The sequence below is a fragment of the Camelus dromedarius genome, chromosome 23 (genome assembly GCF_036321535.1).
Source record: "Camelus dromedarius isolate mCamDro1 chromosome 23, mCamDro1.pat, whole genome shotgun sequence".
NCBI lineage: Eukaryota > Metazoa > Chordata > Mammalia > Artiodactyla > Camelidae > Camelus > Camelus dromedarius.
In genome coordinates, this window is record NC_087458.1 from 4566264 (window position 1) to 4572263 (window position 6000).

A 6000-nucleotide genomic window follows, 5' to 3' on the forward strand; every position below is an offset into this window, starting at 1 on the left:
GGGAAAGGAAGAAAAGCATTCCAAATGAGCAACAGAATGATCAAGGTACTAACCAAACCTGTAAAGGTGAAATAAAATTTCAGGTTGAATCACATAAAATTGATGGGAGTTTTTTGTAGGTAAAAAAAATAATCAACTATTGGCCATTTCATATTGTTTGACTTAGTAAAAGTGGCATTTGGGGAGTGATACACTGGAATTTTCAACTATACTGGTAGTTTTTTTGTTTTACTGAGTGGTAGGTACATAGGTTCCTTGTATGACTTCTTATTTCTTGTGGTTTTTAAATATTTCACAATTACCTTATGAAAATAATTTAAAGACAAAAAATAAAACCAAAAGAAAAGAAAAAAAGAATAAAACAATTTAAAGAAAAGCAAAACATAAAGTTAAGTCTCATGAAATAATTGAAACCACCCCTTTAGGTAACACACATTCTCTGGATGAAAATAACACTTGGTTTTCTCAGCACTCCATGACTGTCACCCTCTTCCCCGGCTTTTCTCCAAGTGTATCAGGGGACAGCAAGGCTTATGCAACATATGACAAAGGAAGACAACACAGAAGCCCCCATGTGCAGTGTTCTGTGACTCCTCTGGCCTTTGAGGCAACGTCCCCTCTCCACCTGGCCACTGCTTGCCCTGCTGGTGTCTGTAGCTGAAATCTGTGGTCCGAGACCGTGTGGATATAACTCGTAAGCTGGCCTCTCAGGCTGCTCAGGCCTCGTGGCTCTCCCTCAACCTCCCCTCAGCTCTCTGACTCTACAGGTCCTACTGCCCATTGTCTATAAGGCCCATGTGGCCATGACCCCGGAGGGGAGGGGTGAGGTTCCCTCTGCAGTCTTCACTACAGCATCATCTGACCCCATAAGGTCACCCCTCCAGCAAGCTCTCAGCCAGACATTCAGACCCTGTGGCTCTCATGGTGGCTTTCCCAGGAAAGCTGGACCTCAGGGCCACCTGCCTGACTGCATGTTGACCCAGCGTGCTATGTCCTGGGCTCCTCACAGGGTCCCAAATGGGACTGGTCCCTGCTGTTCCCTCCAACTGTATGGTGCACCTCTGTCCTCTCTAGACAGAAGCCTGGAGAGGAGAAACTGGCAGTTTTCCCCTTCCCTGGATTTCTCTCACCCCCTTCTTCTTCCCATTATCCCTCGGGATCAAAAACACAAGCTCCCCTGCCTTCCTCCACTCCGCATCCTACCGCGGAGAGCAGGCGTCACCGCCTGGCGGTCGTGCCCCACGGGAGAACTAGCTCTCTTAGCTCAGCTCCCCAAGCTGGGCTCTTCAAGGAGTTACAGAAATTTTGTTTTTAATCTTAAAAGGAATTTAGGAAATCTTCTTTCAAGCCACTAACTTGGCTTAGAAAGTCCTTGTCTTGCTATAAAAATCCTATGTTGAATGTCAGAAGCCAAATGTGTCAGTATTTGCCCCCATTTCTTCTGTAACAAATCCTTATTTCCCCAAGGGGGATGGATGCCAAAGGCCAGCTAAGGATAAAGTCATTTTCTCAGAAAGGGAAAAAGGAAAGCAGGCCATTTTTCAAAATACTACTTTTCTAATTGCACTAAAATTCTCCCCATCCCCTGTTCCTCTCCTTCCTAGATTCCAACAGCTGCCCCGTGAGCCCCAAGACCCCCATGGGTCAAGCTCCAAGATTTACTGCCAGGGTTGATACTCAAAATGCTGAACAACTAGCTGAACAGCAACCCTGACCCCTAACGCACATGTGGAGGAAATAAAACCAGTTAAGTACGTTCAGAATGTTTGCTTTTCCTCGCTCCCAAAGCACATCCGTGCACAGCTTTGTGAACAGTTTACCCGGGGCTCCCCTTCCTCCATCCATGTTTGCAATGACCCCCTCTTGCCTGTTAAACAAGATCCGTGGAGTGTGTCTGGTGCACTTCAGATGCCAGTTAACAAGGCATGACTGCAAGGAACATAAACAATCTCACTGATACGCCTTTTAGGCAAGAGGTCTTTGGAGGAAAACGCTGAGACCCAACACTCAGGGAGTCAGAGAAAAAAAGTGAGAGATGTCAGTGAAGCAGCTAAAGAGCCGTGCTGAACACGCACTAGCTTGTCACTTAACCCCTCTAAGCTCAGTTTCTTCAACTAGGAGATAGGGTTATTAGGAGAAATCTCTGAACCTAATGCACATAATTTGCTTAGCAGAGAAAAATGCTGAGTAAATGTTAGCTATTGATATAACTAAATAATAATTATTATTACTATTTTATTGTTGTTGTTATACTGGGCCAGTGGCCCACCATTGACAGTGAGAAGTGTTTTCCTGCCGTCAGCATCCTCACCCATATGTACACGTGGACCTTCTGATCCAATTGCTAAACTAATGAAAATGGCAAGAATGAAGTGAGTGTGTGTAATGGGGGCAAAGATAGAAAATTCAGTCACAGACTGCAGCACTATTAGCACAAAAGGCAGCTTGCCCCACTGAGAAGGGATGAAGTCAAATGCAAGCACTTGAAGCTTTCATATGACCTATATAGGACAATAGAAATTTTTAAATAAGCATTAAAGGAAAAGGAAAAATTATTTATTTTAAAATAAACATAAATAAGAATAAAATAGATCCCCAGGACTACTTGACTACATGATACTCCAGCAACCCACGCTTCCTGGGACTGCTCTGCAGACAGTGCTTTCGGACACACGTGGAGCATGTCCACGGCTCTGGGGTCACAGGGTAACAGAGGAGCCACAGAAACAAGGGGAGCTTGGCAGAACTGCCTTCATATTTTAAGTTATAGCTTTCTTTACTAAAATAATAGCTTTAGAGAGACAAATTATTCACAAATTATTAATAGCAATGTTGAGTTGGGAAGATGATAAGCAAGAGGATAATTAAATCTGGACTACTCTTTCAACAAAATATTGTCTTAATATAGAGGAATAAATTAAATGACTTTTCAAATCTTTCTAATCCAAGCGTCCTAAAATAATTCCTTGTCTAGTGCAGTGGTTTTCAAATATCTTTTGACCACAACCCACAGTAAGAAATATATTCTACCTCTCTACTTGGTACATGCAAACAGACAATATTCTCTCATAATAACTGATTTCATGAAAGAATATTGATCCATCCTATGGATTTTAAAAAGTTCTTTTATTCCAGCTCCTTCCTTTTCCTTCCTTCCTTTCCTCCGTTCCCCTCTCCCTTCCTAATACTCCTTGACAAACTGATTTTGCCACTCACAATCTGAAAAATAGAGGTCTAGGAGATTTTCCTAATCATTAAATATTTCTGTAGGTTTGTTTACCCAACTACAGTATGGATAGAATTCAGCCAACCGCCCAGAAGAGCAGTTTCTAGATTTGACTTTTATCCCCAGGATTTGAGAAGTCATTCCCAGAAGACCCTGTTTTCCCTATAACGGAACATAAGGATTTGGGAGCCGGGGGAGAAGGGACAGATACCATAAGAATCAATAGTACGAACTGCAAAGTCTGAAGACAAGAACCATTTGTGTAGTGGAATCTATTTTATACTAATTTTTAAAAATCTCCATCTTAAATATTTAGCAGCAGCATCATTCACTTTTTACAATTTACCCAACAAAACTCTGGTTTGGAGGCCCAATGACTCATTTTCACGGAAGAGAGACCTCCTCTTTTAAACGCCAGGTCCCCCAGCACCCCGACCCGTCTCTAGCCTCGGGTAACTTTTCCCTCCAGTTTGGTGGAAGGTTACGTTAGAAGAAAATAGTCCCTACCGTCTAGAAACTTTTCAGGGGGAAAGAGGACGTTTGATGTGCGGGCAGGTGGGCAGGACGGGCCGGTGCAGCGGCAGCGGCGAACGCCCGGGGCTGGGCGGCACGCGGGTGCGGAGGCAACAGCGGCGTGGGCGGGACGGGGCAGGCTGGCCGGCCGCCAGGCGAGGAGCGGGGAGAAGTCGGCCTAGGGCTGCCTCGGCCTGCGCTCCTCTGCTGCGCCCCCGCCGGCCGGGAGGGGGCGCTGGAGGCCGGGGAGTTGAGGATGGGCCTTGGTTTCTAGAAACCTAGAGTCGCCTTGGGGTGTCAATTGTCATCTTTTTTTTATTGATCTTTTCTTTTTGTCATCATGATCTCTTGGCCTCAGACTGCGTGAAGGGAGCCATATTAAGAGTGCAGAAGAAGAGGTGTCCTGGAGGGAAAATTAAAATGCGATTTTTAAAAAAATAAGAGTTTTTCTTACTTCCTTTTTCTTTCTCCGATTAATTTAGATGTAAATTACATTTTGAAAGGCCCCAAGATCAGGCTCCAAGGCTTTGTCCTCTGCCCTCACCAGATACTTAGATTAAGATTTTGGTGTACTTTTGCCAGTGGAGGCCAACTCCCCAAAACGTCACCCTGGTAAATAAGGAACATTTCCATGGGTTGGGACTTACAGGTTTTGTTTTACTTGATTCTAATACACCTCCCTTCTTCAAGTGAATAACATACCTAGTTCAGCCCAGGTTTAATTAGGATTTTTTTTTTTTTTGAAAAATCTCTGTGGTGGGTAATTTACCTAGTTTCTCCTTATTCAGACTTAGGAATGCTTGCTTTATTGCTACATATGTTTTAATTATCTTTTGCCATGCTGTTCTTTGTGTGGGTAGAAAACAGCCTGTCTCTCTCTTGGTTGATACTGTCAACAAACATTTGGGGGGTGCCTAGTTCAGAATACTGTTGGGTATTACAGAGTAAACAGTCTGACATACCTGTTAATTTCATCAGAAACAGCATTTATATATACATAAGTGTCCCATGCTACGTAGCAGAAGTCTTTGTAAAATGTAAACATCTCAAATGTGGAGACCCTGTTTTATCCTGCAGTGAAATGGAGTTAATCTCCTTGTGGTGTTGCATATTTTAAAGGATCTAGGATATAATAGGGACTCACTAAATGATAGCTATTCATGTTATTTATCTTGATATTCTCCAAAGTCCTTTGCTCATGGTAAACACTCAGTAAATGCTGGTTGAAGAAACGTGAATGAACTGGCCATGTTCCATATTAAACACATAAGGAACTACCAGGATGGGGACCCTTTAACACAACGACTTCATTTCATCAATGAAGCTCAGTATGAAGGTGTCCATCCTGCAGCCCTTTTACCAGATGCAGGCTCTCTTGACCTTGGAATGTGGACCACTTAAAATTTTCAGGAGAAAAAAAAAGTGTGCTTACTTACCTAGTAGGCCCTAACCTCTTGTCAGTGTGGAACTTGAGAAGTTTGCTTAAGTATGGAAAATCTAAGCTCACTTGACACAGATCAGGGGAGAAACGGTCTCTACCCGTCATTCAAGTTATTCATGTCAAAAGCGATTAGTGGGCCCCAGCTTCCATTACATCATTCATTAGGGGAGTGCTGGCTGGGAGCTCTGCAACTCAGATGATTCGATGGAGGAATTAAGACTGAGTTTTTTTGTGTGTTTCTGCCCTTAGCCATATTCACTATGTAGCATGTTGGGAAAAGGTTAGAGCAGAATGTGGAGATCTAGTTTACGTTAATGCTGTCAGACTGCTAAGCTGTGGAAACTTGTTGAAGAGATTTGCTGAGCTGTTTCCTTAGATTAAAGACTTCAGTGAATTAATTAAAAGGGTTCTGAGAGATACAACATGCCAGACCCCTACTGGCTCATAAAATTGTTCTTTCTGATTGATGTGACGTGACAGCTGAGCACAGTGCACGTAGAGCTGCAGGAGAATGAAACAAGAGTAGTGCTGATGTGTTCAAAGGCATGTAAGTATTCCTCTCGGACTGGCTGTGACAGCGGAGTCAGCTGGACACCGTGCTCACTTCCTTTGGCTCAAGCACCTAAGCTCAGTGGAAGCACAGATTTGGCAAGGTGCTGAACTGTTAGGTGAAAATGAAGTCACAACTTCACAAGGGCTTCACAGTGTCAATATTATGTTTCAGGTTTCAGCCATTGCTTTTCGAGTGCACATCGTAAGATGGTCCTCCATTACCGAACCACATCTGTGCCACTTGGTTCCCAGAGGGACTGACTGAGCC